The following is a 23618-nucleotide window of genomic DNA, read 5'->3' as shown; positions in this document are numbered from 1 at the left end:
CAGATGCATAAGACATAAAACATGAACACAATATAATGAATAGTGAAAGAAAGGAATGGGCAATGGAATCCATGACATCAAGAACGAGAACGAAGTACATGATCATGGGTAAGCAGCTCTGGATGTGACCAGCAGCAATACTCCCAATATCTCCCTCCAATCTCCATGAACTGAATAAATAGTGAGGAGGAGTAGGCTATATGAAAGCCCATGTGAAAAGCCACTGAGGAGGTCGGCCAGGTGAAAAGGGACCAAACCAATTGGTTCAGCTGAGAGAAGATGCCACCAGACATTATGTATGTGCAGCCCATTAATAGCTGCCCCGCCAAATTGACTAGTCAATGTGCTGCCCAAATGGATGGAATGCGCCACCCAAGCCGTTAAGCATAAGCCACAATCACCATGACATGTACAAAAGCTAGCACCCTCTCCCAAATCATGCGTGATCAGTACAATAAGATATACAATAATGACAAGACTGTTGAAATATGCCCCTTCTAACCGGCTAATGTGAATCCTCCCCTATTTGGTGGAAAAAAGGGGAGATGTACTTAGCCCATGAGAGAGATATTTACACCCATGTGAGGTGTTGGTTGGACCTACCCCATGTGGCTTTGAGGTCATCAATGATATAGTCAAAACCACTTGTCTATGCCTATAAAAGAGGCTCTATCCCACATTGTAATCACTTGATCTCTATTCTAGAACTCTTATCAATATGAAGATCATTCTACTTTGCACGTAACTTGTGTCTTGATCTCTTTTTTCATCTCCACATACACACAAACTCTCTCACACAATCACAAGTATTAAGGTATCATCCACCATAGCTATGTTCTCAAGCTCATAAACATGTGTGGATATGAAAAATCCAACACAGTATCAAGGCACACAGCTCTAAGCTTGTGCACTTAGTTCACTATTATGTTGTCCGTAGTTCATCATTAGGGACTTAATCCTTTCCACCTACATTTTGCTACTCATCATCCTCTCCATCTACTCACCTACCCTTAAACTAGGTTTTTCTTTTCTTTTTTGAAAGAGAGAGGCTTGAAATTTGAAAGATGCCTCAGAGCATACCCAAGGTTTGAACTCACACATCCGAACACTCAAACTACTTACGCTACAACCCCGTGGCTATTAACTACTTTTTTTTTTAAAGAGAGAGAGAGAGAGAGAGAGAGAAGTTTTTACGAAAAAAAAAGAGAGAGAAAGTTATATTAATGTCTACAAAATGCCAAATCGATCTATGAAACCAAAAAGTTACATCTAAAAAGTCACGAAATTTCCCCAGTCCCAAAATAGTTGTCATCTAATGTTGACTAACTAAATGGAAAATAAACAATAAACAATAAACAGTTAATCAGTACAAAATGATATCTAAGCCAGATACAATGTGGAACTACTCAGGAGGCACTCTCATCCCAAGATCTCTCATGGGTCTATCTAGCATAGAGAGGCTGAAGTGGCAAGGTATGGTATCGATGGCAATGTAGTATCCTCTATTTCTGCAGATGATGCCTCCTACGAGGGTGTGGGCTAGTTGGGCATGGGCAATAGGCTCTGCATCTCTCTATGGTTGTGTCTAGGGTGGCCCTTAGAAAGAAAACCTAGTGAACTCCATGTCATCATTAGCTGCATATTTCTCTACTTGCTTGAACACAACATCCAAGCACAATCAATAGCATGCAAAAAGCCGGTCATTACTCTGGCGAGCTTCAGCAGAAATTCCTCAACAAGGTTCTTGTCAACATCTCTTTTTATTGCTGCTGTTCTTGCTCACAGCACAACATCCACAATGAGCTGCCTCACTACTGATTGACATGCCAACTCAGCACTCCCCGACATTTGCAACTCCAGTCCCACATCCAGCTCCAAGTCAACTCAGCGCCCTTCACAACAAATTTGACAATCATCGGTACTGACTGATTCATTATAAGCTTTTAAGCTTATATCCTCATTACGGTTTAAAACCTTAATACTCTGCAGGCCCTATTTGCACTTCTCCTTTTAGCCATTCTTCATACACGGCAATCGGCATCATTACCTTCTCAAGTGGTAGCTTGACTTATTGACCTTATCCATTCAAGATAAGGTTTAAAACGCTTTACATGAAGTTTTTTTTTCATATTCCAACCCAAAGAATAAAAACAAAAGACCATAGTTCACCAACAAGCTCTCACTAAGGGAGAAACTATTTTGCTTGAGCTATTAAGGATTTTTTTTGGAATCACTACATCTGTTTATACCATGTGGACAATGTCATGTTTGCATGATACACACAAGGGAGGGTCATCAACCAAAATGGCCAACAACGAGCTTCATGTGTCTCCTATGAGGACACTACTTTTTGCATAAAGAAGATCAATGTAGATCCTTCTACATCATCTAGACCTCAAATATGTTAGCAGTCATGTGTGTCTTGTGCGGTCATCTCTTGCCTGTGAACCTCAATCTAAGTCATCAGACGAGGACATTAGGAGCTCCAACATTGTCTTCCTTTGTCGTTTTATGTGTTTTAGACACTTTACATGGAGGACATATCAGTGTATTTCTTTTTTGTCACTTCTGGCCATTTTTAGGGTTTCAACCATATTTAGGGTTTTACTACTTTTTTGCCTATATACAAGCAGCCTGCCCTTCCACTTTCATTATCCATCATTGACCCTTCATGATTAGCCAGCCCTCCGCATTCTCTCATATTGCTACTACCATCTAGCGCCGCCCACATTGACGTGTAGAGTTGTGTATTGGGGCTGACTATTGCAACCTTATACCTTCAACCATTGCAATCACATTGTTCCTTCTCCCTCTTGCATTCTCTCTTTGTCTCCTCTTTATGTTCATTTTTCTCTTTCCAATGTGCACTCTCACGTGGTATCAAAGCCACATGTGGGAGCCAGAGATCTTGAAGAGGAGCGTGTTGTCTGTGACGAATCCTGCCAACACCATCCACGTATTGCAACCCTTTCAGCTGTATTTATCAAAATCAGATTTGCATTTTGCTCTTGCACGGCCTCTACTTGTTGAGCTAAAACACGCTTTTCAGCTGATTAGCATTCTTAAACAGCCCCAAAACACACTTAATTAATGAAAAACCCTAAAAAGAGGAGCAGTTTGAGAGAGTTTCAGTGGTACCCTAAAAACCCTAATTCTAATGCCAGGAGACATATTCCATGATGGATTCTGTGGGACCACGGTGGATCCTGTGAGTTTTTTATTCCATGGTGGATTCCGTGAGGTTTTGTTGTGGATTCCGTAAAACTATATTTATTTGCCAGGGCTCGTACACAAGGTGAATTCCTTGTGTGAGAAGTTGACGGGGACGCCTGTCCTTTTCAGGTGTCATGTTAATTTAATGTGCACATGGGTGATTCCACAACGGGTGATTCCGCAAAACACATTTTTAAATTAATGGACGTTTATGAGTTTAGAGTGCACTCGTATTAAATTAAGGTTAGGACAGAGTTCCAACCTATTTATTTATTTTGTAGTTGAAGACTACTAGGTATTCACTTTTGTCGGTTTAATGTAATTATTTTCAAACAATTGTGAATGCTTCAGTTGATGTGTAGAGCAGGCAGCAGTGGCGTTATGAAGCATTGGGCGATAGCGTGTATTCAAATTACCTAGAAGAAATTATCATTTTTGATGGACGTGCACCTTATCATTAAAAGCGTGGTGCTAATATTTATTTAAGCGTGTTTATTTATTAAAGCGCTTGACAGACATTTATTATTTTGTATGCACATGGATGCACAGTTTAAATATTTCATTATCGAACATTGTATTTGAGCACAGCCCGACTTTTGGAACATCCAACTGCTTTATTCTTTATTTGGACAAAAGCAAACACAAAAGCCAAAGCATGCTAATTATAAAAATTGGGCTATTTTTTAGCTTTAAAATGAATAAATTTATAAATACATGCCTTGTGAAACGCTCATACAAAGCATGGAGAGAGATTGTATCCAATTTGTCTCTTTTCTTCATGTCGTGCATGGGGACCTTCCAACGCTCGCTACGTACACATCCAGCATCTGATTTGCGCACCAATGGTATAAGAGCGAAGCTGAGATCAAGAGCTTCTAATCGCTTACCATCTCGCGCGAAAGCGAAGCTCTTGGAACAAACGGGCTCTACAGTCAATCTCGCGACGAACCATCAATATCAGCATGTTCTTGGCGGTAAAGAACCCCCTGCTGTACTATTGGATCACGAAGGACTACTCTCTAGCGACAGAGGACCACTCGGGAAGCTCCATTATCAAGACCTTTTTTTTTCTCAGAGAAGCAGAGACTTTCATTAGTCATTATTCAATTGGAGATTATAAAGCTTAATAAGCTTTACAAAAAGCTTAATTTCTCCAATTCAAACGTCTGCGGCGGTAGGACGTACTCACTGCCGTTGAATCCGACGTCAACATACCGCCGTCTTGTCACGTTAATCCTCAAAAAAATTCAAGCTTTTTCTTTAAAGCTTAAGATTACTAAGCTTTCTAAAGCTTCAAAATTCAACCTTTAGATTCCTCCTTAGCAAGCATTCACACAGAGCTCTTTCCCAAATCAATCTCGAACTGATTTTGCAACTCCAGCAAGCCCCTATTTGTACCTGCGCTGTAACAGAGACAATTTCCAATAAGTAAACTGACACGCATAGTCTACTTCCCGCTTGGAAGAAAACCTTCATCAATTACCGTAACCGCAAAGAAGAAAGATCGTAAAAAGCCCTCTTTTTTTTTAAAGCAAGCCTTGTAAACCCAACTTTGAGCTACGCTCATCCCTCTAACAAGATTTCGAGTGTGTGAGGTTGTTTGAAATTTTACAAGATGTCTTATCAAACCATGGAAGATTTTACGGCCAAAGATGATTTACCGAAACCAACGATGGAGCAAAAATTGAACCTAATTATGATGCAACTTCAAGAGGAACAAAGAGCACGTAAAACTTTGCAAGCTCAACTAGCTACTCTTTAACGATCCACTGTCGATCAAGATGGACCGCAATCCAAAGATATTATACAACATACGATCGATGAGACACTCAAAGCACAATCTGTCAGGAAAGAAACCAAGATAAGTAAAAGAAATTTCAAATTCCGTACTTTTAATGGGCTACGTGACGAAAAAACTGTTCTCGCTTTTATCAGTCAGTTTGATGATTATTTCCATGAAGAACAGTATGCCGAAAAAGATAAACTCAAATGTGTCACTAACCATTTAGTGGACACTCAAAGCACAATATATCAAGAAAGAAACCAAGATAAGTAAAAGAATTTTCAAATTCCGTACTTTTAATGGGCTACGTGACGAAAAAACTGTTCTCGCTTTTATCAGTCAGTTTGATGATTATTTCCATGAAGAACAGTATGCCGAAAAAGATAAACTCAAATGTGTCACTAACCATTTAGTGGACAAAGCATCGCTATGATAGACTGTTATCCGCAAGAGTATTGATTATCCTTCTACTTGGGAGGCTTTTCAAAAGAAATTTTTACAGAATTTTCTTCCACCTCAATTTTATGAAAAAACAATTAAATAGTGGGATCTTCTGCAACAAAGAGATTGTGAGCCTATTCCACAATACACTGAGCGTTTCTGGAATACCTTATTGCAACTTCGAATGTTTGAAGATGTACCTGAGGCGATCCACAAGTGCAAGTGCAAGTATATGTCTGGTTTGCTTGGTCACTTCTATGCGGAGATGAACATGTTCAAGCCAACGACTCTAGAGGATGCGATTTCTTCAACCCATGATACTGAAGACAAAATTTGTGGACGAGAGAAGCGATCGCAACAATTTCCAACTAACGGTAGCTTCGGTACAAAGCAATTCAATTCTAACTTTCAAAGATTCAATCAAAATCGCTTTGTTCCTTCTTCTTTCCGTAAACCTTGGATACAACCTCTTCTTTTACCAACAAACACAAATCCAAATCCTAAGCCTTCTCTTCAGCCAAATCCCAATATACCTAAACTCCCAGCCATTATCAATACTATTTCCAAAGCCAAGCCTATAGTTTGCTTCAAGTGTCATCAACCTTGACACCCAGCGGTGAATTGTCAATTCAAAAAGCCAATTATTCACATCAACTACTTGGGAGCGACTGACGATAAAGACCATGAAAAAATGCAAGATTCCATAGAAGATGATGATGATATCGGTACTACTTCAGATACTTTACCATGTATGTCAAATCCTCATTCATTATTAACGATGAAATATCTTGTACATGGTCACAAAAAGATTGTTTTGCATGATGATGGGAGCACACATAATTTTATTTCTGCAAAATTGATCAAAGAATTGAACTTTGTACTGTTCCAACTCATTATCACATAAAAGCTACATTCTTAGGTACTAGATACAATGATACACAAAAAATTCATGATTTAGAAATTAAAATTGGTGATTATGTTGAGCACAGAAATTTCTTGGTTGTGCCTTTGCAAGCTAGTGACATTATCTTAGGAATGCCTTGGAATCACAAATATAATCCCGATATAGATTATTCCACATATTCAATGAAAATTCATTCTAACGGAAACAAATCACATTACATGGTACACACACTTTAGATAACTTTTCATTGCTTAGTCACATACAAGCTAAACGTGCATTAAGAAAAGGTAGCTGAAACCAGCCTTCCTTCTCGGATAGGGTGATTTAACCTAATTAAGCACTTAATTACAGCAATTAGCAAATGAACATAAATTGAAATGCTCACTTTACATTCATAAACTTAGACAATGGACACCCTGTTGACCCCAAAACTGGGCCCCCTTTCGGTATTTCTTTAATTTCAATTGCTGATGAATAAATTACAAGCCGAGATTTCACAATCTCCTTGGCTGATTCAAAAGCCCCTTGCTGTTCCAATAATCAGCAAAGCATTCGGGCAAATTTTGCTTCTTGATATTCACCCAGGACTTGCTCTAATGGAACCCCAACTGGTCAAATGCTGCCTCAAATTCACAATAGATGGACTAGCATCTGAAATCCTCACAATTCCACGAATTTCCAGTGCTGATTTCAATGTACACTGCCTTTGACTGATAGCACAAGTTCCAAGGTGGCTGCTAAAACCTAATTACTGCTGTAATTTAGGATTTATAGCAATAAACTCTCTATTGTCCACCAAATTTGGCTGTACTCTGCTACCCATGGCTGAGAATTGCTAAGAATACTTGAGCATAAACTGGAGGAGATGAGAGAATGCTGTAGAAAGAGAGAAAATCAATTGAAATGTATCTTCTGATTCGTAGCTCTGATGACAAATTTGATGGCACCAACAACTTCAAAAGAGGGACAAAACACAGCTTCGCTAACGAGCCCTCCTCTCCTGCCGCCGCCTCTCTTGAGGTGGAACAGAAAACCTACTGTCCCCTGTCCTATTGCGGCACGTGATCAATCGTCGTCGCCTCTCAGAGCTAAATCTGATCACCTCCTCTCCCTCCATTAAGCTCCAAATGGCTACCATTCAGCTTCCACCACCCTCCAACAGTCTTCTCCCTAGTTGCATGGGAAAGTTTTGCCAAGTGGCAGCCTTCCTGATGCATTTTCAGCCATTTAATTAATTTTTCAGAATTAATTAATTCTGAAAATTAATTTCAGCTCTTTTGACCCTGCCCAAAATTAAGCATGCCTATCTGGAATGAAATTGATTAAGCCATTTGCAACTTGGAGTGGTTCCCAACCTCTGTTGACCCTTAGACTAGCATTAATTAATTAATTAATGCTACACTGACAATTAATGGCCAAACAATTGTCCTAAGATCCAACCTGGCACCAATTGACCACCGAAACCCAGTTGACATAACTTAACACAACTTTTGTCTTTAACACCCACTGCATCCTCGGGATCCTTGGCCCGCTCCCATGAAATAACTGCCATGTGCATCACATGTGCTAAACAACCTTGCACATTTGATTAGTAACTTAATCAAATGTTACTAGCAAGATTAAAGCATCTCAAAATTTCACATCCTCGTGACAATAGCAAATCATATTTAGTATGGGTAAATGAAATTGAAACTAAGGAAAATCAGATGCATCCTAGGCACGCACAATTTCTTTCACAATTTAAAGATTATTTTGCTGTTGACTTACCACCTAGATTACTACCTATACGTCCTGAAGATCATAAAATAGATTTAATCCTTCTCAACCACCATGTTAAACACCTTATAGACACAATCAAATTGAACAAAAAGAAATCCAAGCCCAAGTTAAAGAATTGTTAACCCGAGGACTCATTAAGCCCAGTAGTTCTCCTTTTGGTGCACCTGTCCTATTAGCCAATAAGAAAAATAATATCTACGAATGAGGAATTCTAACTCAAGTGAATTAGATTCTAAGATAGATTAGCTTGGACTCGTAAACACAATCTTGAGTGACTCAAATTAATAGTACCATTATATTGAAATGAGTATCAAGTACATGCCTTTATAGCTTTTTGGATAGTACCACTTTTCTTCTCTATGCTTATGGGATTTTGGACATCTCTTCCTAGAGCTTCTAGAGCATACATCTTTGTCATATCTCTCATACAAAACCACTTATGGACAAGCCTCTATATCAAGCATCATTTGCTATTCTCAACAAAGAACCCCAATAAATGCAATAGATGTCAAAGGAAAAAATTGTGATAAGTTATACCGACAAGGTTTTGTTGGTCAATTGGTATCAAATTGAACCCTAGGGCAATGGTTTGGCTAGTAAGTGTCAATGGTGATAATAGAGACTAGGATTAATTAGTTAATTAATTCTACTCTAAGGGTCAACAGAGGTTAAGGATCACCCCATGTTGCAAATAGCCTAGCCAATTTAATTACAAATGGGCACATTTAATTTTGGGTAGGGTCAAAAGGATTGAACTTAATTTTCAAGATTATTTAATTTTAAAATTTAATTAAATGGCTAGATAATGCTGAAAATTGAGTTTAGAAGGCTGCCACTTGGCAAAAATTCCCATAGAAACTGAGAAAACGTTTTTGGAGACTGGGTCTCAACCATTCAATTAGTTTACAGCTCTTCTCTCTCTGCTCACTCTTTGTCTTTGTCATACGCATCCACACTGCTTCACTTTGATACCACTCACGAGAGTGTGGGGCCATTGGCAGAGTATTAAAAGCCTAGGGATTGATGCCTTAATCACCTCCAAATGGAGGAAGAGAGTTGATGAGGGAGTAGCCATCACTCCTGAATCCTTTGAAGACTTCTCCTTCTTCTCCTTGTCAAGGCAATCGTTCTTCCAGTGACCTGTCTTGCTACAAATGTGACAAGTAAAATCCATCTCTTTGTTTTTTGATTTGTCATTTTTCTTCTTCTTTTGGTCCTTTTTCTACATTGTAAGTAGAATGACCTGCACAAAAACAAGGCCAGACCACTCCAACTCCACACACGATGTCAGTGCTTGCTAGGGCTTCCTCCTCTCATCCTCAAAAAGTTTCACCAGCCAAAGGCAATGAAAACTCAAAATCTGCAACAAAAGGCTGAAAACACAACCTTTTCTCCTTCATGAACAGCAAGGACCAGCAAAAAACAGCAACTTCACTCCATGCACAACCTATTCACGCAGCCTCCTCAAGCTGAAAACTCAAACTTTTGTCACGAAGAATCCTCCCGATCAAGTTTGCCCACAATCAATCAGCCCTTCTACGTTGCTCCAATACCATGGCAGAGTCAGCAAATGCGGAAATGTATGGACAAGACTGAAAGAAAATGAACACGAGAGAAAGGGGGAGAGAAAAGCGATAGAAGAATGCAAAAATTTGGGGTCAATGGATGCTGAAATGAAAAGGGCAGGGCTGTAGATGTATCTCCTCAAGCCGAATCTCTCCCACCAGCACCTAAAAACTAAGTGTGTAGAGCAAACTACCAAGTGGGCTAAATAGGGAAAAAAATGCAATAAAATGCAATTGGCCAACAAAAGCTGGCCGACCTCATCAAAAACAGCCAACTACATCATAAATGAATAAAATAATCAGCAATCAGTCCTCCAGCTACCAAGTGGCACCATCACCTACCTGACAAACTACCATTACATTGTGTTTGCCAAAAATGCCCACTAACTAACAAGAATAATGAATAATGCCCTCCCAGAGTACCTCCGAGAGAACTGACTGCACCAATGGTAACCTAAGAAATGCTAGTCCATGGGGGATGAATAGTCTCTAATACTCTCAAGTAGATCCTCATCAGTAGCTGCAGCAGCGCTTGTGCTTGCTGCATTACGAGTACAAGCTGTCATATCTCGTAGCTCGAAGATTCATCATAAGCTTGTCATAAGTTTGTAGAGTGCAAACAGCCACGGACTAACTGATTACAAGCCGACTCTACCCCCTCCTGATTTGGCATTGTCGTCTACTGCCATCGCCCTGTCTCTCATTCTCTGAAGGCTGCGTTTTTGCACCAGCTGCCTGTGTTTTCCCTATTTGCTGCATTTTCTGCAGGTCGTCTACATTTAATGCTGCTTACTCTGCCTTTTCATTAGCAGCTGCTGTGTTTTCTGCAAATCTTGCTCCTGGAGATTGGGCAATAGCATCTTCTCTTTACTGACAGTGTTTGTTGGTTGTTTCCTATTTTCTGCATTTGATTTTCATGGTTGGCTTGTGAATTCTGCGTATGAACTCTATTTTTGGGCAGTCTGTGCTATTTGGTTGGCTGTCTTCTCCCTTTGTCTACCTTCTTTTATCTATCTTTTCTTCTCCAGATGGCTCCTCCATGCACTTCTATCGATGACAAGTTACATGGACCTGACTATCTTACATGGAGTGCTATGATGAAAGCCTAGTTTGTGCAGAAGCCGATTTGGTAGCTATTCCTTAGCCCCAACGTCCTTGTTCTATTCCCAACGATTTTGATGAGGACAACCATGAGGAAGTTGTACTTACATGGGATTTGGACAATGCACGTGTGTATTCTACGCTAACTTCAGTGTATTTCTAAAGAAGTCCTGCCGGTGGTTACCTGCTACAAGGCATCTCCAAAAGTATGGTCAAAGCTTCAGATGTTGTACGAGGCACCTTACACCATGCATGCAGTGACCCTCTATGGACAGCTTTAGCAAATGAACTTTGAGTCTGAGGACACCATTCAGTCATTTTTGCTCCATGTTACACAGGTACATGACCAGCTTCGACACATGCAGTCTACCCTTCCAAAGGCACATCTGGTGGGAACAATACTCTACAAGGTCCCCCACCCCCCACCGAGATTGATGGAGTGGCAAATGCTTTGAGGGGACAAACATCCTCTACACCTATGAGCTTCACACGTCCTCAATGTTGCTTAAGCATGAGGCATCTTTGCGTTTACAAGGGAGGCTTCTGTCTCATTATGGAGGTTCCAGTGAGGCCTTTACAACTTCAAAGAGGGGTGACGGGAAGGCCCCATGTTATCACTATGATAAGAAGAGACACTTGTGGAAGACTTGCAAGGAGTTAGCAGCCTCACGACAGAAGGAGGAGAAGAAAAAGAAGCAAGGTGTAAACTTCTCCGACAAGTCATCCTCTTCCTTAGACTCCAACTCTCATGCAATCCATCATTCTTTAGGTGATCTTCTGCTGGAGAGAGGAGCTAGTGCCCATGTCCATGTGACCATCGACTCACTCTTGTACGCAACTATTTCGTGTTTGGTGTATGGATTCCATTTCCCGAGCACATCTCTGAGTTCTCTTCCTTTGCAATGTTCTTTTGTTTTCTTTCTCTTCTATCTTCTATTCAACAATTTATTTCAGCACTTATCTATGCATCCATTGCTACACCACTTTTGACAAATTCATAAATCCCAAGGTTTAAATAGAAGGCATGGCTACAAGGAGAAAATTTCCACTTTCACGTGCTTTCATAAGGGAAAATGCACTTTTATCATAAGGTACACTTTTTTGCACCAAAACATCACTTTCCAACCGTTGACCTTTTTTTTTAATGTATAAAAGATGCCTCAAAAAGGTAAGAAACGTTTTTTACCCGTTTCATATGTTTTCCACCTTAGGAAACGCGTTTCGATGTAAGTATGGACTCTAGATCCACCATATTCGCAACATCTCCCATGGCAGTCCCCAAGGGCAGTCTCCCTTGCTGGCTTAGCTTGCCTAGCTCATTTCCACCTATCGTTTTGGCCCATGGTAACATGGAACATGGGACGAGAATGGGGATGGGGGGTGGGACAAAAAAGGGGACGGCATGGATAAATAGCATTTTAAAATGTATACATGTGATGTGGTGGGTGGATGTATGGATGAATGTATACTACTAAAGAATATGTACAGGTGTATGCATGCATACGTATATTTCCCGGTGTAGAAAAACTGCATGTGTAATGTGGGCTGATTTGATATGGCTTCATACAAGAGTATGTTGATTTTGTATGTGTATGTGTAACAAAAGGGGAAGTCCTTTGAAAAAGAATGAAAAACTCACCCACAAAAAAAACCCAACAATAAACCACCCCCAAAAAAAAAATTCCCTATAAGGAGACATGACAAGGGAAAGGGGTAAGGAACAACCAGGACATGGGACAGGATAGGGGACATCCCCTATTTCATTTTGGCATCCCCTGTCAGAAGTGGTGCAGCAATGGAAGCGTAAACATAAGCTATAATAGACTGCTGAAACACAAGACAAAAGAGAAAGGGAAAGAAAGAACACAATACAGATGAGAACTCAAATGTATGCTCGGGAAATGGAATCCATATACCAAGACATGAGACAGTACAGAAGCAATGTGAGTCACCGGCTGTGGAGGCACTGGCACCTGCTCTCTCTCTCCAAGAACTGTCAAGTGATGAATGAATGTGGAGGAGGGAGCCTGACAATATATAGGCCAAATAAATGCCAAAAATATGATTGGTCTATTGGCCGATTGGCTGCAAATAATGCCAAAACACAATAAATGTTGGCAAATAAAATGCCTAAAATATCTCTATGCCCAACCTGCTGTACCACATGTACAAACTCAACCATGAACTAACTAATCTGCTAACACCCTCTCTCAAATCATGGGTGATCTGACACAATACAATATACAATGATAATGTCGCATCATAGTACATACAACAATGCCCATCATAGTAGAACCATGGATACCCAAGTAGTGGGTACACAAGCCACCACCAAGGAGCCTCGGAGAAAACCTGATGTCGATGTCGATCGTACTAGCTCCTGAAGATAAAGAAGATCATAGCAGCTCTCAATGTGTGTCAACAATGCCTCTAATGTAGCATACGTGACCATTCTGTCACCAATGCCGCAGTGCATAAATGACCATGAATTCTCCTTCTTTGGCCAAACTGCCAAAGTGTCCCCTCATGTGAGCTCCAGACGAAAGCCACTCGCTCTCTGTCAAATAACCAGCCCATCATGAACCTAGATGTCAACCCCAGCTCCAGAATTTATACCTGCCAGACTTCGGTCAATGCGTCAGGGATGTCCCTCTCTGGATCCTGTGCATCTATATAGAAATATAGATGAGACGCAACTGCCCCATCTCACCACCCTCTCACACTCCCTCTCTGGCACCGGAGAGTCATGAGGGATGACCTCATCACCACCACTAGAAAGCAGCTGAGATAGGGGCCACTAAGCCCTTCCCATGATCCGAAGAAAAGGATTCTTGTCGCACCTTGGACTTTGCCTTGGCCGGAGGATCGAAATTGGAATCTCAGGCAGATAAGGACTCGTCGCAGGAGTCCGCATCCCGCTCCGTCTTCTGCTCCTTTTTCTTCCCGGAAGCCTTTAACTCGTTGCAGTCCTTTCTTAAATGGCCTTTCTTGCCACAATGGTAATGCTGGGCCTTTGACTTCTTTATCTTCAAACCCCTCTCTAAAGCTGCAAAAGCCTCACAAGAATCTCCATGTAGCGTATCATCAACAGATGTGCACAGAGGAGCCATCTGGAGAGAATGTAAAGCAGAAGTAGAGAAAAGAAGGTATTTGGAGAGGGAACACAGCCAAACCACAAGCACATACTGCAAAAAGCAAGAGTTCACATACAGTATAACCCAAAATCTGATCTAAAGAAGCCAAAATCTGCTGCACAAAGTCAAAAAATTAGTTCAAAACTGCCAGAAACAGCAAAAAACGGTCTATTCTGTCAGTCGCCCAGTCCAAAATAGTGCTGAAAACAGCAAAACATAGGCTGCGCACTGCATAAACAGGTGTAGGGTGCTGTCACCAGCAGCCTGATGATGAAAACACAGGCAGCAGGAGGTGTTGGACAGCAGGTGATGGCAAATCTCTAGAAAACGCAGGTCAAATAGGTCGCCTGTTACCACGTCAGAAGTGATGCAGCAATGGAAGCGTGAACATAAAACTGCTAAAACACAAGGCAAAAGAGAAAGAGAAAGAAAGAACACAATACAGATGAGAACTCAGATGTATGCTCGGGAAATGGAATCCATATACCAAGACATGAGACAGTACAGAAGCAATGTGAGTCACCGGCTGTGGAGGCACTAGTGTTAGCAGTCATGTTTGTCATGCCTTGTCATCTCCTGCCTGTGAGCCTCAGTCTGAGTCAGACGAGGACATTAGGAGCTCTGACATGTCTGTCATATGTTATGATGGGGGAGGCTAGTCACTCTTGACTAGCTGTCTTAGGATGTGTATTTCTTTTGGGCCTCTTTTAGTGGGCAGCCACTGGCTGCCCGGCCACTTTTTGGTCACTGTTGTGGGGCGCCCATTTTAGGGCATTTTTAGGGTTTGCGTCCATTTTAGGGTTAGGGTTAGGGTTTGTCCTTTTGCCTATTTATAGGCAGCCCCCCTCCCCACTTGATCACTTGTCTTCTTGCAGATTCCGACACTCCTCCCCCGTGGTGGTGCTGCCATCATCATCAGCCTGATCTGGTGCCCTCACTGACGCTGTGGGCTGCGTGCAGGGACTGATCAGTCTCCTTCCGCCTTCCCGTTTGTATTCAGCATTCATTTCAGTCAGTGCAGATTTCTCTTCCTTATTTTCTGCTTTCTGTAACTGGCATGTTCACTGGGAAAGGCGGTAGTGTACAACCAAAATAAATAAATGCTTTCATCCAATTTAACAGTCGCCCACTTTACTTGAACTTAAAGACACAGAATCAAGAAGACATACAGGAAGCTAGAATGCTCCTGTTGCAACACAAACACCCTGTTGGCCCCTAAGTTAGGCACCCCTTGCGGTATTTCTTTATTTTTAAAAAGAGAAAGTACAATGGGATGTCTTTCACCTATTCTAGGTGAAATTTGACAGCATAACAATACATTTACTGACCCAAATCAAGTTGACCAGGAGGGGAAACTCTGCCCAAGTTTGAATCTTCTGGTTGGAGTGCAGAATTGACCATTTCAACCTGCTGTATTTACTAGTTCAGACCTGTTCTGAATCCTGTTTACAACTCATACTGTTCCCTATACTGTTCAGCCCACTGTAATTACTGGTTCAGACCTGTTCTGAAACCTGTTTTCAGTTCATACTGCTCCCTGCACTGTCCTGCATCATCTGGGCCAAGTGCCCCTTGACTCTGACATCAATTGGGCTCTGAATTAACCTCTGAACAGTCCAAAAACAGTACTGATTCAGTGCTGTTTCAGACACTTACTTGGTAAGGTTACCACCCTCACCTGTCCCTGCTGGGACAGCATACAACTGCTCCTGTTCCTGGAGAAAGGAGGCTCTTGCCTCATGCAAAAACAGCATATTCGCACACAGCTGTACCTGAATCAGAAGAAAGGCCCTTGATTCTGCAGCATAACCATATTGTCAAGGGGAGAGAGAGAGAGTAGGAAGCAAGCTCAGTCCTCTGTGCACCATAGACAAGGTAGACCAGCTCTCAAGAGCTCTCCATTTGCAGCTGTTCCTCACAAATGAGCCTCCAACCATCAAAAAACTGCACGCCAGCCCTCTTTTGAAAAGGTAAATGCACACATGTGTGCCAAGTGGCAGCACTGTAGGATATTTCCCCTTCCGGTCTAAAATTCTCCATGCTCGGTGCAGAATTTGACCCCGGCACAGACTAGAAGATTGATCCTCCTGCAAAAACGAAGGTAATGATGCGAACAGATTCTGAGGTCCAAAAATAGTAACTCCCTAAATTTTAGGAGTTGCTTCCACTGCATCCCACTAGTCTTCTGACCATCTTTGCAGACTATGGCTACATCCAAATTTGTAATGTAGCTCAACTGAAAGTGAATTTCCACTGATGACCCCACATGGACTAATCTCTTAAAGATTTGTCCATCTTCACTTTGAACTAGTCTCTTCCAGGCTAGTTCTTCAACACACTTGTCCATATACACTTTCACAAGTCTCTTCCAGGCTTGTCAATCTACAGTGCCATCAGTCTCTCCCAGACTTGTACTGAACCTTAACTGTCCAGTCTTGACTCACTAGACATTCTTGTCCGTTTCACATACTAGCCATGAAACTCAGGCGTTTAGATTTCAAGAGGGATCTTTCCAAAAAGAAAAACCAAATAAAATATGTAATAAAGAAATCAACAAAAAGGTAATAGTTGTCACAGTCTTGTGACATACCTCCCTCTCGAAATCGCAAACGTCCTCGTTTGCATGAATGTCATACATGCTTCCAGCTAACCCAGTGAACTTACACTTGGCAGCACATGTACAACACATACATGCTATCAGTCAACATTGTGTACTGAACACAATGTTAACACATGTATGTTCTAACTGTGAAACATGGCAGTCTATCATCATGTGACTCCACATCACTGTTTCCAGATATAGTGGCCGGTACACCACAATGATATCCCCATAGTGTCAGATTCTCATTTGATGACTCCACATCACCCTGACTAGAGATCTAGTGGCCGGTACATCAAAATGATATCCCCACTGAGTCAATTCACAAAATCTTTTGCTATTTATAGCTAGGCTATTGGTTGTCTTATCTATTTGTGCAACACTCATTCTAACATATAGAATGCAATATCACAGGTTAGTAGATGTATGTACAGTCCAAGGACACTACATTGGCAAGCTATTAAGCGCCTTTTTCCATATTTGCAAGGAACACAACAATATGGTTTACTATTTCCCAAAGGGGGGGAGGGGGACTCACGAGACTTGCAAATGTGTGGTTACAATGGTCCATATTGTCAAGAATCGCATGGTGGGGGGATTTGCTCAAGATGCTGTGCCAAACACACGCAGAATGCACAAGAAGAAGCTCACTCAAGAGACAAGAGGAGAGATGGAGGCCAAAACGTTTTCTTGTTGGTTTCTTCTTCTTCTTCTACACTCTTTACAATGTACACAAAGTATAGATAAGATACAACATAAAGGAAAGTGGCCTACTAAGTCAAACAATGCATAACCGACTACACTAGTCGACTGGCGCTATAACTATGCCAGCTGTAAATAGGTGTAACAACCTGAATATAATAAGTAATGAGTCAGTGGCCATGTGAGAGTCATAATGACCACCGACGTGCTAAGTGTAGACATGTGGACCCATCTAACCAGGCGGTCCATCATCAATGTCCGCGTGTCCGCGTGTGTTAAGCTTGTCATCTCAACACTCCCCCTCAAGCTCAACTGCATCTCTGCAACTCCAAGTAAGCTTTGAAACTTTTGAAGCTTCTCTATACCCAATGCCTTCATGAAGATGTTAGCTATCTGATCCTATGTGCTGACATACACCAAGTCAATCTCACCTGTTAGTACATTCTCTCTCACAAAGTGGTAGTGTACCTCCATATGTTTTGTCCTGGCATGGAACACAGGGTTCCTAGCCAATTGTATACTACTCATGTTGTCACAATAAATGACAATTGGACCTTCCACCTGCACATCCAAATCAGCCATTAACTTTTGTAGTCATACTATCTCACATGCTGCAACAGCAGCACCTCTATACTCAGCCTCTGTACTCGACAAAGCAACTGCAGATTGCTTTTTGCTACTCCAAACCTGTTGCACTACCAAGAGAGAACATGTATCCGCTGGTAGATCTTCTATTAGACATACTACCAGCCCAATCTACATCTGTGTATCCAAACACCTGTACATCTGTACCAGCCTCGTAGAAAAGTCCATAATGTAATGTGGACTTCACATATCTCAATATGCGTCTGCCTGCATCCAAATGTGGCTTTCTAGGTACTTGCATAAACTGACTCACAAGACCAACAGCGTAGCTCAAGTCTAGCCTTGTAATGGTCATGTAGTGTCAGAGTGCAGCGGTGCGGAAGCCTAGGACTGAGAGAGAGAGAACGCAGAGAGAGAAGGGAGAGAGAGACAGTGGACGATGAAGATCTGTTGTATAAAGAATGCTGAATACAAAGATATACAAGGGCGCAGTGCGCTGGACTGCCTGTCTCCACCTCGACGATGCAACCTACTGTCCACCTCGAAGTCTGCTGCAGTCTGCACTGTCTGCTGTCTGAAATCTGTGAACAGAGACAGAAACTGCGCGTCACCGGTCTGTAATCTGCATCAGAGAAGTGTGTCCAGACTGTTGAAAGTGTCGACTATAAATAGCCGAAATCTGCCATGAAATAAGGCGCCAGAAATAGGGCGCAGCCAGGAAATACGTCGGCTGCATTAAATGCAGCCGACTGGGCTGCAGGCAGTCGGACTGCCACGTGGCAGTCCGACTGTGCAGCTGCCCTGCTGCTGCCAGACAGGCTATGATCTCTAACACCCCCTCTCAGAGCCTGGACAGGGCAGAAGCCTGAGGGATCGGGAATGTCGCCAAAGTAGAGCCTGAGGAAGCGCCTTCGTAAACAAATCCGCAAGATTATCCTCCGTCTTGCAATACTCCATAGTGATGGTCTCATCCAGAAGCTTTTCTCGGATGAAGTGGTACTGGATCTCAATGTGCTTCGTCCGGGCATGAAAAACAAGGTTCCTTGCCAAGGCAATGCAACTCTCATTGTCACATCGCAGCAATGTAGGACGAGTCTGGGGGCACCCAAGCTCCTCCAACAATCTCCGAAGCCACACAACCTCGCATGTGGTGGAAGACGCGGCCCAATACTCCGCCTCAGTAGACGAAAGGGCTACTGTGGGCTACTTCTTGCTACTCCATGAAATAACACCTGCACCCAAAGTAAAACAGTAACCTGTAGTAGACCGCCTGTGGTCCACGTCATCGGCCCAATCCGAGTCGCTCCAACCTGCAAGTACAAGATCTGACCCATCTGTCCCTGCGGGGTAATGAATCCCCAAATCAGACGTCCCCCTCAGATACCGAAGTATCCTCTGAGCAGCCCGCCAATGCACCGACTTAGGTTCACTCATGAACCCTGCCAAGAGCCCAACAGCAAAACATAGATCAACCCTGGTGTTGAGAAGCCAAATCAAGGACCCAATCAACTGTCGATAGCGGGACGCATCCGCCAAAGGAGAAGCTGAATGGGAAGTGGCCTTCCAGTTCGGATCCATAGGAGTAGAGAAAGCCCGACAATCTTCCATCTCAAAAGACACCAAGAGCTCCTGTACATATCTCTGTTGAGAGATAAAGATCCCCCTCTGAGACTGATAAATCTCATGGCCCAAAAAGAAATGGAGTAGCCCCAAATCCGTCATCTCGAACGTCCGATGTAAAGCTGACTTTGTCTCCTGGACCTGCTGTACATCATCACCTGTGACAATCAAATCATCAACATATAAGACAAACAGCACACAACTATCCTCGGAAGTGTGAACATACAGCTGCGGATCGGCCTTGGACTGCCGATAATCCAATTGAGACTGGAGGAACGAATCAATCTTCTCGTTCCATGCATGCGGAGCCTGCTTGAGGCCATACAAGGCCTTCTTCAACCTGTAGACGTTCCCATCTGAAGAACCAAAGCCAGGAGGCTGCTCAACATAGATCTCCTCCTTCAAATCACCATTCAAGAAGGCCAACTTCACATCCAACTGATAAACAGGCCACATCTCCTATGGCCAGCCAAAGCAAGAACAGCTCTAATAGTCGCCATACGAGCGGTGGGGGCAAAAGTGTCATGACAGTCAATCCTTGGGCGCTGTGCAAAACCTTTAGCAACAAGGCGAGCCTTGTGCGTATCCAAAGTACCATCACTGAGATATTTGGTCTTGAAGACCCACTTGACTCCAATCACCTGCTGCTTCGAGGGGCGGGGCACGAGTGACCAAGTGCCATTCCTCTCAATAGCCTCCAACTCAGCTTCCATAGCTTTCTTCCATGGTGCGGACTGTAAAGCCTTCTTCACGGAGGTGGGCTCTCGATCCTGCATAACACGGGTCATCAAACAATAGTTGGAGCAAACCAGCTCCATAGAATGTGCCTGGTGCCTCCATGACCGCCGCGGACCATCCTGCGGTCCCCACTCCTCAGGAATCCCCTCGATCCCTGAATCACGGAGTGTGTCACGGGCCCAGCGAGGAGAAGGCCGAACCTCCCCTCGTCGTTCTCCATCAGCAGAAGACTCTGGAATATCCACCAGTGGTAACTCCTCAGAGGTGTCCAGTGGAACTGTAGACTTTGTGTCAGAAACAGAATCATAATCAAAAGGCACGGGCTCCAGTGGAACTGTAGAAGGAGCCCAACTCTCCCCTGGATCTCCAAGAACGGGATGCTCCTCACCCGTTGAAGTAGCCGGAACCTCCACAAACCGCACATCACGGCTAGTGTACACATCCCGCTTGACGGGATCATACAATCGGTAGCCTTGGGACTGGGAGCTGTAGCCAACAAATACCTGTTTTCGGGAAGCCGCTTCAAATTTATCACGGTGAGCCTTGGGAATGTGAACATAGGCATCACAGCCAAAGACCCGAAAGTAAGAAACATCTGGCTTCGTCCCAAAATAAGCCTCAAATGGAGTCATCCCTTCCACGGCCGAAGTAGGGGATCGATTAAGGATGTGGACTGCAGTAGCCACAACCTCGGCCCACAGAACCTGAGGGGTCTGTCGGTGCTCCATCATGGTGCGCGCCATCTCGATCACACTGCGGTTCTTCCGTTCAAGAATACCATTTTCTTGAGGAGTATTGGTATTGGCAAACTCCTGGTGAATTCCTCTATCTGCACAAAACCGAGCAAACTCATTAGACACAAATTCACCTCCCTTGTCGGATCACAAGGTCTTCAACTTCCGGCCTGATCGGTTCTCCTCAAAGAGAAGCCAATCCTTGAAGTGCGAGAAAGCTTCTGACTTTAGTGCCAAAAAGTAGGCCCATGTCATCCTGCTATAGTCATCCACAATCAGCATGAAGTACGAGCTCCCACGCAAGGACTCATTCCTCATAGGGCCACATAGATCCGTAGATACTAGCTCCATCGGTGAAGTAGACCGCCGCGAAGCTGTGTGGGGAATGGCATCTCTATGCTGCTTCCCCCGAATGCAGGAGACACATGGCTGCTGGCTCACCACTATATCCGGCAACCCTCGAACAAGCTGTCCACGTGACGCCCTCCGAAGATAGTCATAGTTCGGGTGACCAAACCGAGCATGCCATAACTCAGACTGTGACTGTGAGGTAAGAAGAAGAGTAGAGAGGGCGGTGGAAGACTTCAGTTTGTAAATGCCGTTCTCCTCATATCCGGATGAGAGAACCTTCCTCGATCCACGATCAAGGACGCGTACCGTAGTACTATCAAACTCCACTAAAAGACCAAGGGAGCAAATCTTATGAACTGAAAGGAGATGGTACCCTAATCCTGGTACATGCAGAACCTCTGAGGTATGGGTACCACCTCGTCCATCCGGAATAAGCTGCATCTTACCCCGACCTGCAACAGAAACTGAAGAGCTGTCTCCAATGAGAATCTGCCCACGCGAGGGTCGCAAATGGGCAACACCATCTGATTAAGGAGTCATGTGCCGTGAGGCACCACTATCAACAATCCACTCTCGAGCTTGGGGAGCCGTCATCGCAGCATCAGAAGCATTCGGTGAAGCGTCCTCAATGACAGCTAGATGAAGAAATGCAGCTGATGAGGGTACAGCCACCGCTCCAGAATCCTTGGTGTCCTTCTTCTTGGTGTCCTTCGTGTCTTTGTCAGGGCAATCCTTCTTCCAATGGCCAGTCTTTCCACAAATATGGCATGTGGAGTCTTTGTCCTTGTCCTTCTCCTTGTCCTTCTTGGACTTGTTATCCCCCTTCTTCTTCTTTTGGTCCTTCCCCTTCTTCTGAGAGGCTTCACTTGTCAGCGCCTCCGACTTGGAAGCATTCTGTCCCTTTAACTGTTCCTCTTGGTCCAAGACCATAGGAACTAACTCTTCCCAGCGAAGAGTAGACTCTCGCCCCGAAGCAATAAGGGCAGAGTAAAATGTACCGAAATCGTGGCGGCAACTGGGACAATAGTGTGATCGCCATGTCTTCGGAGGAAATCGGCTGCCCCGCATTCTGAACCTGCATCTGTAGCTGCCTTAGCTTGTTAATGTGCTCCCGTAGCGAAGAAGACTTATTTACGGACAAGGTCTGCATCTGTACCTCCAAAGAAACCCTCTTTATCAGGGTCATCCGATTGTACATTTGATCAAGCTCCAGTCATATCTCCCGAGCCACCGTCAAGTGCTCGATGTGAGCAATCACGGCTGTAGTGCATGATAGAAAAAGCAAGGATCGAATCCTGGCATTCAGTTTGTCCCAATGAGACTGGGCCCTAGCCAACTCCGCACGAGCATCAGAAGAGAGTTTGGACTCATCTCTTACCGAGGGCCGGTCAATCTCCTCCTGTACCAACTCCGCCAAATCATAGGACTCAAGGATGGCCAACATCATGACGCGCCAAATGCGGTAGTTGTCGCCGTCGAGCTTCTGATTTGTAGGAAGAGCCGGTAAGACAGGCACCTTCCGGTCCATAATCGCCTGGAACTCCAAGTCCATCTCTGTAGACATCTTCACCTGCAATGCCTTCTCAAACGCGAAAGCAGCCCCCTCTGACTGGGAAAACTCAGCCTGCTAAGGCTCTTCCGCGTCCTGAACCTTCTTCACCCGCCGGAGGCGATGAAAAAGCAAAACCTGCACTTGTAGGCTGAAAACTCAAACTTCCTCCGCATTAAACAGCAGTAAGCAGCAGCAAATCCACCACCTTTACTCATTTCCTGTGCGCCCACACTCATTTCAGCCTTGTTCCAAGGCACAGCCCTCCTGTCTGCCCTTAAACGCAAAAAACGCAAATTTGTGTCGCGATGGAAACTCCTCTTTAGGTTGATTCTGCGCTCAGTCAGCCCTCAAACACTGCTCTGATACCATGTCAGAGTGCAGCGGTGTGGAAGCGTAGGACTGAGAGAGAGAGAACGCAAAGAGAGAAGGGAGAGAAAGAGACAGTGGACGATGAAGATCTACTGTATAAAGAATGCTGAATACAAAGATATACAAGGGCGCAGTGCGCTGGACTGCCTGTCTCCACCTTGACGATGCAACCTGCTGTCCACCTCGAAGTCTGCTGCAGTCTGCACTGTCTGCTGTCTGAAATCTGTGAACAGAGACAGAAATTGCGCGTCACCGGTCTGTAATCTGCGTCAGAGAAGTGCGTCCAGACTGCTGAAAGTGTCGACTATAAATAGCCGAAATCTGCCAGGAAATAAGGCGCCAGAAATAGGGCGCAGCTAGAAAATAGGTCGGCTGCATTAAATGCAGCCCACGGGGCTGCAGGCAGTCGGACTGCCACGTGGTAGTCCGACTGCACAGTCCGACTGTG

General features: G+C 43.7%; 1 protein-coding gene across 2 annotated transcripts in view; it reads right to left on the bottom strand.

Annotated features, from left to right (window-relative positions):
• LOC148036721 (mraW methylase family protein) overlaps positions 1-23618 on the bottom strand; it is a 41418-nt gene that overhangs the window by 3314 nt on the left and 14486 nt on the right. The gene's annotated exons all lie outside the window — the stretch shown is intronic.

This window comes from Lygodium microphyllum, chromosome 4, assembly GCF_053477565.2.
Source record: "Lygodium microphyllum isolate KBCC chromosome 4, Lygodium_microphyllum_v1.1.10, whole genome shotgun sequence".
Lineage (NCBI taxonomy): Eukaryota > Viridiplantae > Streptophyta > Polypodiopsida > Schizaeales > Lygodiaceae > Lygodium > Lygodium microphyllum.
Note: the sequence above shows the minus strand (reverse complement) of the source record. Positions and strands in the feature narration are given on the sequence as shown.